The sequence below is a fragment of the Mesoplodon densirostris genome, chromosome X (assembly GCF_025265405.1).
Source record: "Mesoplodon densirostris isolate mMesDen1 chromosome X, mMesDen1 primary haplotype, whole genome shotgun sequence".
Taxonomy (NCBI): Eukaryota; Metazoa; Chordata; class Mammalia; order Artiodactyla; family Ziphiidae; genus Mesoplodon; species Mesoplodon densirostris.
Window position 1 is genome coordinate 19510061 of NC_082681.1, and position 11148 is coordinate 19521208.

An 11148-nucleotide genomic window follows, 5' to 3' on the forward strand; every position below is an offset into this window, starting at 1 on the left:
AGTGAATACAGAAGAGCGGCCATAAGTTCAGTTGATAACAGGGACCAAGATGGGGAAGTGGTAGCACACCCAAACAGTATGGACCTCAAAGGAGGGAATAATGACTTGAAAGTGGCATTCCCCAATGTGGAGGACACCAACCTTACCTCGCAGACTACGGAATGTGGGGTGTTGAGAGATGAAGTAGGCACCATTCAAGAGGGCTGCAAAGGAAATGGTGCCCTGAGAGGAAAATCAGATTTCCATTAAGGTAAGGAGGTGGGAAAAAAATGCTCAGAAAAGGCGTTGAGGATATAAAGGAGTGTGATAGTTATGTAGCAGCCATTCCAGAAAAGTCATGATGGAATGTTTGGTTGCTGAGAGAAGAGGGGAACTTTGGGTAATAGGAGAGGAAACAGTATTATGGTGAAAAGTATACTTGGGAGATGGGAGATTGTGCAATATATGACTAGAGGGGCTTAGAGTTGAGAAAACACCTCTGAATGTAAGCCCATAAGCTACCCTAGATTTAGTCCTGCCGGCCTCTGGGAGGACCAGGCTTAGATTTTCAGAATTCAACTAAGGTTTGGAAAAAAAAAAAAAAAAGGCCACGAGGTTATCAAGTCCTGAGGATACTAGGGATGGGATGGAGTGGGGTGGATAGGACCTGATGGTTTTATATTTTGTTAGACTAAAGGACATGTCAGGTAGTTTTTTTCAGAACAAAAGAATGTCTGTCTCAAAGAAGTCTGCAAATCCATACCTCTTAAGATATGGAAAATGCTTGCAGATTTGAAATAAACTTTTTCAGTTTCTAACCATCCTATTCAAGTTATTTAAAATTGTAGGGGCTTCTGCCAGAGCATCTATTCAGTTACAAAGAATCATTATCAAGTGCTATAAACAGAACACAAATTTCGTTTAAAAAAAAAAGACTATATGATTACTATTACCAATGGGACCAAAAAGAGCCAGGATTGTTCTTGGTTTAAATATTTAAAGATACTGCTCCAAACAAAATAAAGGGGTTTGTTACCTACCTAAATAACCTCTACAGTTTTAATCTGGTCTCTTGGTTTGTTGTAATGTATTGAGGCAATATGACTACAACTAGTCACTTCCATTGGGGTCAATTTTACCTAAAACGCTGCAGCACTGGTAGATGACTAAAGGTAAGGAAGTGGTTTGAGTTGCTGATGGGAAAATTGCCATAGCAGTTTTTTCTTGCCTGGTTTCAGAGGCTTGCTAATGTTGCCACCAAAGAGTACCACTGGACCCCAAACTCCTTGGTTCTTTGCAATCATGGGCTCTCCATCACTGCTGAGAATATATAGTTACGCAAGCTCCAGTATCCCAGCTTAAAAGTACCACTGGCCAATCAAAGTGTATTTTGATGACACACTCATTTGTAACAGTTTTTGTTGGTTAAACATGGTTTTATTTGGGGGCTTTGCTTCAAATACTAGGAATTTGTTTGGGTGTGTATAACCAGATTAAACTAGAATTGGCTTCTTAAACATGGAGCTTGGGTGTTTTAAATGTTGTATTTCACTTATTTAGTAAAGTTACTGATTCTAAATATATATCTAGACTCTGATTTTACTCCAAATGTTAACATTAAAAATGCATTTTGTATAGTTATGTTGAGAACCTCAACGTTTATATAATCACTCCATTTTACAGATAAGAAAACTGAAACTAAAAGAGACAAACTTGCCCAGGGTCACATACAGCTGGTAAGTGTCAAAGATGAGGTGTTTTTTTTTCCACTTGTAGTAATATCATTTTAATTCAGAAATTTAAATATACACATTCATAGCCAACTATTTAAAAAAGCATATGCCCTGTAAAAAAAAAAAAACCTGACATTTCCAAAAAAGGAGTTAGCCAAAAGCAGTAGCAAAATTATATGATTACAGTAGGCTGAGTTTGCACATAATATCCCTTAAACATCAGAAAGTAAAATAATTACACACCGACCCCTGTCATCAAATTATTTCAAAAAATCTAATATTGGTATTCTAATGAACAAAAGTATAAACATCTCTTTATGACCAACTGCTCAGACAGCATAAACACTGCTTTCACTTCCTCAGCATCCTTTCCCTTGGCACTATTCTTTAGCTCTTACAGCAATTACTTTGTTGGGTCAGTTTAAGAAAAGTCTAAAAAGTAAGGCTTTATATGACTGGCCACTGGTTATTGATGTAAGCTCTTATTCTTTATAACAATAGAATATCTGTGTATATTGTTAAACTGGATGGAATTTGATATATGGCATGCCAGTCTTCAACATGTAATGAAGTTTATTAAGAAAGGTGTGAAATCAGATTATCTTAATATTTAAAGTATTAACAATGACATTCTTTTAGAAACAAAGAAAAACAAATAAAATGATATTATCATAAAGTGGTTTTGCTCTAGCTCCTTTCACTGTTTCATACTTTTGCTCCCTATATTAAGATGTAAATATTTAAGAACTTACCAGACACTGAACTTCCCAGTATGTTCGGGAAGATAAGATTTGAATGTGTTTGGTACAAAATGATATAGGTACATAAATGCTAAAAGAGCTCAGAAAGTAATTGCAAAGATGTGTTTTATACTACACTTGTCCTGCAGGTGTTTACATAACTCATTTCTCTACCTCACCCATTCTATACTATTCATTACAAACACTGACTCCTATGTGCTCCCTGGGCTCATCTGAAGCACAGAACACAGTAAATTATTTGAGTGATTATTTTCTCCATTCTCCTGAGGATGATACAAAATCAGTACCATTCTAGAGGCCATAGGGAATTAGGGCTTAATTCTCTCTTGGAAACCTAATTGAGAAAAGCTTGTGACAAACACTAGCACACGTCCTTTTCTCCCCTAACCCTTCCTCCCCAAAATACTCCAGCCTCAGGGTGCCTATTTACCTAATGGTAGACTTTGTCCTGTATTCCTATCCACAGAGGAAAGTTGTTTGAATAAACTCAACTTCATATTTTTTTTAAGATGTTGGGGGTAGGAGTTTATTAATTAATTTGTTTATTTTTGCTGTGTTGCATCTTCGTTTCTGTGTGAGGGCTTTCTCTAGTTGTGGCAAGCGGGGGCCACTCTTCATCGCGGTGCATGGGCCTCTCACTATGGCGGCCTCGCTTGTTGTGGAGCACAGGCTCCAGACTTGCAGGCTCAGTAGTTGTGGCTCACGGGCCCAGCCGCTCCGCGGCATGTGGGATCCTCCCAGACCAGGGCTCAAACCCGTGTCCCCTGCATTAGCAGGCAGATTCTCAACCACTGCGCCACCAGGGAAGCCCCTCAACTTCATATATTTAAATCTTAGGCTTCCTCTTAAGCTATATTTTTCTCTACAGTCCCTACCTTTGCCAAGTTTGGTATGTAACAAGTCATTTTTTCATGACTTTTTATTTATTTTCTATCCACAAACTACAAAAATCTTCATTTGTTTTTGGAGATGTAGAATACACAGTTTTTTGGCACAATATTTTGTATAATATAAAGTAAATATAAATTTTGAGTTATCCTATTCCGGTGAACTGATGATGACAGTTGAATATTTTGCTCAAAAAGCTGGTGTGGATTTTGAAAACTTTGCTTGACTCTCCTAAGAGGATAAATAGATGCTAAAAGATGGTAAGGTTTATATGCTAACTGGCAAATTCTTAAGGTTTACTTTACTGAGCCATAGCAAATAAGATCGTCTCATTCCACAGTATAGGGGTCAGTCTTTGCAGGCTATGCATCTCTGTAGCAACTAGTCAACTCTGACACTGTTGTACAAAAGCAGCCATAAACAATGAGTATGGCTGTGTTCCAATAAAACTTTATTTATGGACACTGAATTTCATATTAATTTTCATGTGTCTTGAAATATTCTTTTTTTTAACCATTTAAAATTGTAAACACAATTCTTAGCTCGCAAGGCCATGAAAAGCAGGCAGTGGGCTGGATTTGGCCAACAGGCCAGAGCTGGCTGTCCCTTATATAGGCTTTTATATGTTACGCAGAATGTTTAAAAACTACAGGTTCCAAGTCTAGAGACTTAGGAGACTTATGTTTTTTTAGATGTCTCATTTTAAAACTTATACCGAATAAGTTCTCTACTTTCTAGATAAATATACTCACATAAGATAAAAAATAATTCAGAATACAAATTCCTACTTTAAAAAACAAACAAAAAACAACCCCAGGGGCCTCCCTGGTGGCGCAAGTGGTTGAGAGTCCGCCTGCCGATGCAGGGGATACGGGTTCGTGCCCCGGTCTGGGAGGATCCCATATGCCGCGGAGCGGCTGGGCCCGTGAGCCATGGCCGCTGAGCCTGCGCGTCCGGAGCCTGCGCGTCCGGAGCCTGTGCTCCGCAACGGGGGAGGCCACAACAGTGAGAGGCCCGCATACCGCAAAAAAAAAAAAAAAAAAAAAAACAACCCCAGAAAGCTGTAAAATGAATGTTTCACCTTAAAACATAATTAGGAAACACTTAAATTTTTATTCTATGCAATATAAAACAATATGCATGGATTTGGTACATAATTTTTTTAGTTTTTAATTCAGGAAAAAAAGATAATGGGGAAAAGGTTTATAAATCTCTCTATCCCTTTTATAAAAGTTGCAGCTGACACCAGAAATCCCTTGCATGTACAACCATCAACTCTGACTACAATATGAATTATACCTAGGATTTGTAATTTACCAATATGAGTTCTGGATACTCTTTTTAAAATGCACAATTATATCATAGAACACTATGGCTTCTACAAACTTTGAGACACTTTTGAATAGGAAACTCCTGGCTTCATAATATAAGGAAACAAGAATATTCTTTCCATAGTCATAGAGTATAAAAAACTTCACAGTCTGATTTACCTTTACCAAAGGTAAAATGATTCACTGCTACATTTCATGGATTATTTTGATGCTCAGTAGTTCCTAAACACAAAATAAATTCCGCATGAACTCTTATCAGTTTGGGTTTTCCAAAGCAAGACACCAGTACAAAATGTATTGAATTGGCTGGCAGAAGTCCATGGGCTACAGAAAAGGAATTAAATATAAACGTTTACCAACTTTATCCATTCTAATTTTACAACAGCTTCGGGTATTGAGACCTAATTGGTTTCTTGTGTCTATCCATTACAAACGTAACTCAGTCTTCTATTTTAATACTTCTCAGGGTCATTTTTTGCTGGGTATTTCATTGAGCATCGTATAAGATCATCTCTTCCAACTTCAACAACTTGTTCTTCTCAAGATTTCATTTCGTTACAATAACGAACTTTTTCATCTTTAGCACGTTGGGTGTATACTTCCTTTTGAGAACTAGAGAGATTTTTCCAGTTTTCACTTACAGTTTTCCGCTTTACTTGTGATGTGCCATCCTTAGCTTCCTGAAAGCATTCAGCTATAAAAATGTTATAAGTTGAGCGAGGTCTTTTCAGTTTTCCGAGCATTGTTAACTCTCTCTTTTTTATTAACGCTTTCTTTTCTAAACGTTTCTGTATGATTTCTTTTTCCAAAGATACCATCTGACTTGGAGTTAGTTGTTCTTGAATTCTGTTTATCTCTTCTTTGTATGCCTGCCATTCTGCCCTGTAAGCATCTTTGTATATCTTTTTCTCTGAATCAGGATGTTCCCTCCGCAGCTCGGCGATTTTTTAAATTAGTTCTGAAGTTTTCGCATCTGGGTTCTGAGCTTTAAATATGGGTAGCTGTTCTTTAGAAAATCGAATGTATGAAGTCATAGGCTTCTTTGGATAACCACTCATGTTGGATGAAAAGCGACTTGGTACATTCGCAAAACTGAAGGGAGAGCGCAGTCGACAGCCACAGCCCGCGCAGAGGTCTGCTCCTGGCTTTCCCAGAGCACTCAGCATGCCCCACTGGCGCAATAGAAAAACCCCAGCAATGACGACTTGAACCCGCGAGCAACCCTCCCGAATTTGCTATCATGCCCGCCACTCAAAGATGAGGTTTTAACCCGGATCGGAATGCTTTTTATCCATGCTCTTAAGCCACTGCGCTGCAGTACGGCACACCTGTCTTCTGCAGTGGACGTTTGGAAAATACTTAAAACTGGATTATAGGGTTGGTCACTTTGAAGTACAAAATCACATGGGCTGATGTGAAGTATAATTATATACAAGCTACATCTTAAGTATGTGTTACTGCAGGATCTCCCTGCCATGGCTTATCCATCTCAGTCATTGAAATCATCCACGCTTCTATGATGACATGTTCTCAGATGTGCTGTGGCGTGCGTGCTTACCTTAACATTGTTTTCAGTGTTAGTTCAGTCTGCCTTCCAAGTTTGCCCATGAAGTGAGTAGATAAGTAGGTGAGTGTGACAAGTTATACATCTTGGATGCTTAATGAAATTTTAGTGCTGCCCCTTGGCATGTTCCCTCAACAGGGTGGCCCAAAAGTTTTAGTGCAGTTTTAAGCTTTAAATATAAATACATTTTCATTGAGCACCCACCAGATTACTAGATAGAAAATCCCAGATCACTCTACCATTTATGAGACAAGTCGAGGAGCTAAGCATTAAGGGTTGGGTCACGGGGAGTACAGGCTTTGGGATGGAACAGAGTGAAAGGGTGTAGACAAGAAAGAAGTCAGCCCCCCAGGACACGATGTAGGAGCTCCCCGACAACCTTGATCACTTTCAGTCATGTTACCAAATTTAGAAAATGCTGAGTATCTGGATTTCTTGTAGGAAATGGCAACGCCACTCTGGGTTGGACACAGGACAGCCAAAATGGCAGGCACAAGTGTCCGAGAGCATGGAGGCATGGAAGTATGAGGATGTAAAAGCACGGAAATCCTCTGGAGAGTGCAGAGACATGGGCTGGAATTGGGGATGCCCCAAGCCAGTATCTGGGCTACACCATCATTAGTATGCACTCCCCTTGAATTTGTATAACAAAGTTGACCAGTCTCAGTGGCTCATGGCTTTTCTTTCTTTATCAGGTCTCAGATTCTTCATAGTAATAACTAACATGTACTGAGTGCCTTCCTTCTATGGTCTAGGCTCTTTACAAACATGCATTATTTCCTCTATCCAGGCTATTATCTGAAAGAAGGCTTCATAGCTGAAGGATCTGACCTCAGAGAAGTTAAGCAACTTACCCCAGCTTCCGTAGCTCATGACTCCATGCTTCTTCTAGTAAAGCACTCAATATCACATGTCTCATTCCACAGCTGCCTTCTATTTTCAAAAGGAATTCCTGACTTTTACCTCTTTCCCCTTAATACTATGCCTAAGACCATCTCCTTACCTTGGTCAATTTTTTTCTGGCATAGTGAATAGAGAGTCTTGTGCAACTGTTGTAACCCAACAGATGCAAACAGTACAGGTACCCTGGTTGCCACAACAGAAGGTACAAACCATCCTTAGCTCTGCCCACAGGCTCACTAAGTCATAGGCTTCTCTCGGTGTCACTGAGACTATCTCAAGCTCCTGGAGCATGGAAAATGCTCCTACTATTTAAAGAACAAAACAAAATCATTCGTACATAGTATTGACATCTAGTAGGTAATTCAGTACATGGTCTTGACTAATCAGTAATTTAGGGACTTTTATTTTTATAATGTGGGTTGTGGGGTGGAGGGGAGGAGAAATACAGAACAGTTTTTCTGTGGTTGATTCTATAAGTTTGGGTGGGGAACCGGGGCAGGAGAAAAATCTATTTCCTGGACCTTGAACAAAGATTTCTGGCCAGGCCTGCCGCAGACTCATTGTAGTCCAGCCACCTTATTATACAAATGGGTGAGTTTTGAGGCCCAGGCTGAAGAAAGGATTGGCCTGAGTTCATACAGCTAGTTAGTGGGACAACGAAAGTCAGTCCCTACTTTTGCAAAAAGTACTCTAGGCAGTTAAAATTCTCTTTCTGCCCTGCTACTGAATGCCTGCAATTGTGATTCTTGTTGCTTATTTTTTTCCAAAATGAGCTATGGCAAGAACAGGAGAGGAGCTCTGGGCAAAGGTTTCCAAAATGGAATAGCAATGCAATATAGCTGAACATGGCTGAACAATCTAGGGTGAACGGTATGGCCTTTAATGCCTTTGTGTGCCTGGATTTGCCACGTGTCTGGATGGTCAGCGGATGAGAATGCAGCCGAAACCTTGTTGGTATTCAATCCTGTTTTAGCCACAGCTTCCAGTCCCAGCTCTTGCCTCAAGGTATTGGGAGAACTAGGCCATATTCCCCACTCTTTTCAAAAGGCCCTTCTCGAACTCAGCTCAGGTCAAAAGGAGCACATGTACATCAAGGCTATGAGCAATAGGCTCTCCCTGAATCCTAGTCCCAAGACTACCAGTGCCAGTGCCTAGCAGCCTGCATCTCTCCTGAAGTAGCTAACATAGGCGCTACCAAAAGGGAGACCATTTGGTCTTCAACAAACATTTGCTGACCCATGACTCTGTGCATGTCTCGAGGCTAGGACATGAGGATACAGAGTTGAACTGTGGCTCCCCTTGGTGAGGCCCCAGTCAAGCAGGTGGAGCAGACATTAAACAATTTCATAGGTCAGCACAACAGAAGCACCAACAATACATCAGGCACAGTGCCACACCCCATGGGGTGCGAAGGCGTTTAAGACCCAGTCTGGCTCTCACCACCTGAGAGACAAACAGGAAAACAGTGACAATACCGTGTTTAACTGCTGGGAAAGAGGTCTGCTTGGGAAGCTGGGGGAACTCTGAAGAGAGGGGTCTAAAGGAAGTTTTGGTCACAGAGCACTGAGAAAGTCCTGGAAAATCACCAACTGGATGGAGACAGTAACGGCTCCTGTTTTTGGCTTCCACTGGGAAATCAGATTAGCTGCCAGCCACAGAGCCTCAAGCCAGTTTCTGGGCTCTTGGAGCAAGGACAAGGAAACCCAGGGGAAGGTTTTGCTTTACTAGTTGTGGGCACACTTGTGACGCAAACTGAAGTTTTTCTGCCCTTCTGGAGCCTCCTCTCAGGATCTGTTCCAGTTTTGATTTCTCCTTATCTGAGAGGCCTTTCCCAGAAAGAATCCGAAATGAATTCATTCTGATCTGTGAGTAACTGGTAAAAGCAGAGTCTCCCAGGTCTCTCTGAGGATTAGATCACCTGGTGTCATTCCTATTTATACTGTTGATCTTGTTTTTCTCCTGCTGTGATATTGTGATTTATAATAAAAACTATAGGGCTTCCCTGGTGGCGCAGTGGTTGAGAGTCCGCCTGCCGATGTAGGGGACACGGGTTCGTGCCCCGGTCCAGGAAGATCCCACGTGCCACGGAGCGGCTGGGCCCGTGAGCCATGGCCGCTGAGCCTGCGCGTCTGGAGCCTGTGCTCCGCGGCGGGAGAGGCCACAGCAGTGAGAGGCCCGTGTACCGCAAAAGAAAGAAAGAAATATATATTTGGTTTTCCTCCCCATTTCTGGCACAGAGCTCCTAAAACTCTTGAAATATCCAAAGTGATGAGAGAAATAAAGCTGTCTGGATATTCATAACAAACCCCTTTCCTCCCCATTTCTGGCACAGAGCTCCTAAAACTCTTGAAATATCCAAAGTGATGAGAGAAATAAAGCTGTCTGGATATTCATAACAAACCCCTTTCAACCACATCTGAGTTTATGTTAATGCAGTGACTTCTGGAAAACCCCTAAGGATGGGGACTTCCAGAGGGGAGAGGGGCTGGAGGTTAAATCAGTCACCAGTGGCCAATAATTTAGTCAATCATGCCTATGTAATGAAGCCTCTATAAAGACCCCAAAGTACAGGGTTTGGAGGGCCCTCAGGTTGGTGAACCAGAATGCTTCCGTGTGCCACCATGCTGGGCCCCAAACTCCACAAGGACAGAAGCTCTTTTGTTCAAAACCTCGCCCTATGTATCTCCTCATCTGGCCATTGGTTCATATTCTTTAATATCCTTTGTAATAAATCAGTAATCTAGTGAGTAAACTGGTTTCCTGAGTTCTGTGAGCTGCTCTAGCAAATTGATTGAACCCAAAGGAGGGGGTCATGGGGACCTCTGATTTATAGCCAATTGGTCAGAAGTACAGGTGATAACCTGGACTTGTGATTGATATCTGAAGTGGAGGGCAGTCTTGTGGGACTGAGCCCTTAATCTGTGGGATATGACACTATCTCCAGGTAGATAGTGTCAGAGTGGAGTTGAATTGTGGGTAGACAGTGCCAGAGTGGAGTTGAATTATAGGACACCCAGCCGGTGTCAGACAGTTGGTCAGTGGTGTGGAAAAGCCCACACTTTAGAATTGTTGGAGCAGAATCTTACCTGGAAATTTTTATTCAATAAGTCTGGGTAGGTTCTGGAAATCTGTTTTTTTTTTTTCAGGTACAAATAATATATGAAAGCAGGGACTATTTATTCTCTGAAAATGGGCAACTCTCCTTAAAATTCTCTGCTCATTTTCTACACCTTCATGAAGTTGCAGACTTTGTAAAATGAACAGGCTAATGCAGCTGGGCTCACAAATCAGACATACATGTGCTGAAGCCCCAGCGAAGTCTGAACTAGAAGAAAAGATACTTCCTGAAGCGCATAGCAAAGGGGATCAGAAAATTGTCCAAGTTCTGCATATCAGAATAGTTCTGAATTCATGGCTTTCTTTTGTGGACATCATGGAAATCTGTTTTTAACAAGGGCTCTGTGAACAAAGAAGAACAAAGAGCGTTGCTCACCACCCAATTCTACAAGGGTTAAGTTGTAACCCACTGCATTTGCTGACGGACAGTGCACGCTGAGAGGAATTCAGGATGAAAAACAGGATGAGGTACTCTGTGCTTTGGACAAGCAGGCCCCATGGATAGTTAGATGCATATCTCAGGAAGAATTTCAATGACCCCAGATTCTTGCATCTTCTAATACATAGGAAAGCACAGTTAAAATCATTAACTTGAGGTATCTGTTCTTTGTGAATAGCAATAATCTTTTACCAAGAATGTATGCTTGACTGCACATATTTCCTAGCCGAAAGTCGTGGATAAACTGGCTTCTCCCCTACCTCTTTGGAGCAGTTTCCTCAGAGCTAACTGAATGGCTGCCTCCTGGGCTATAGTCCTCAGCAAGACCCTAAATAACACTTAAACTCACAACTCTTATATTGTGTGTCTTTCTTTAAGTCAACAGTTACAGGTAATTCTTCAGGCAAATTTGGGAAACCATGATTTAAAGCAT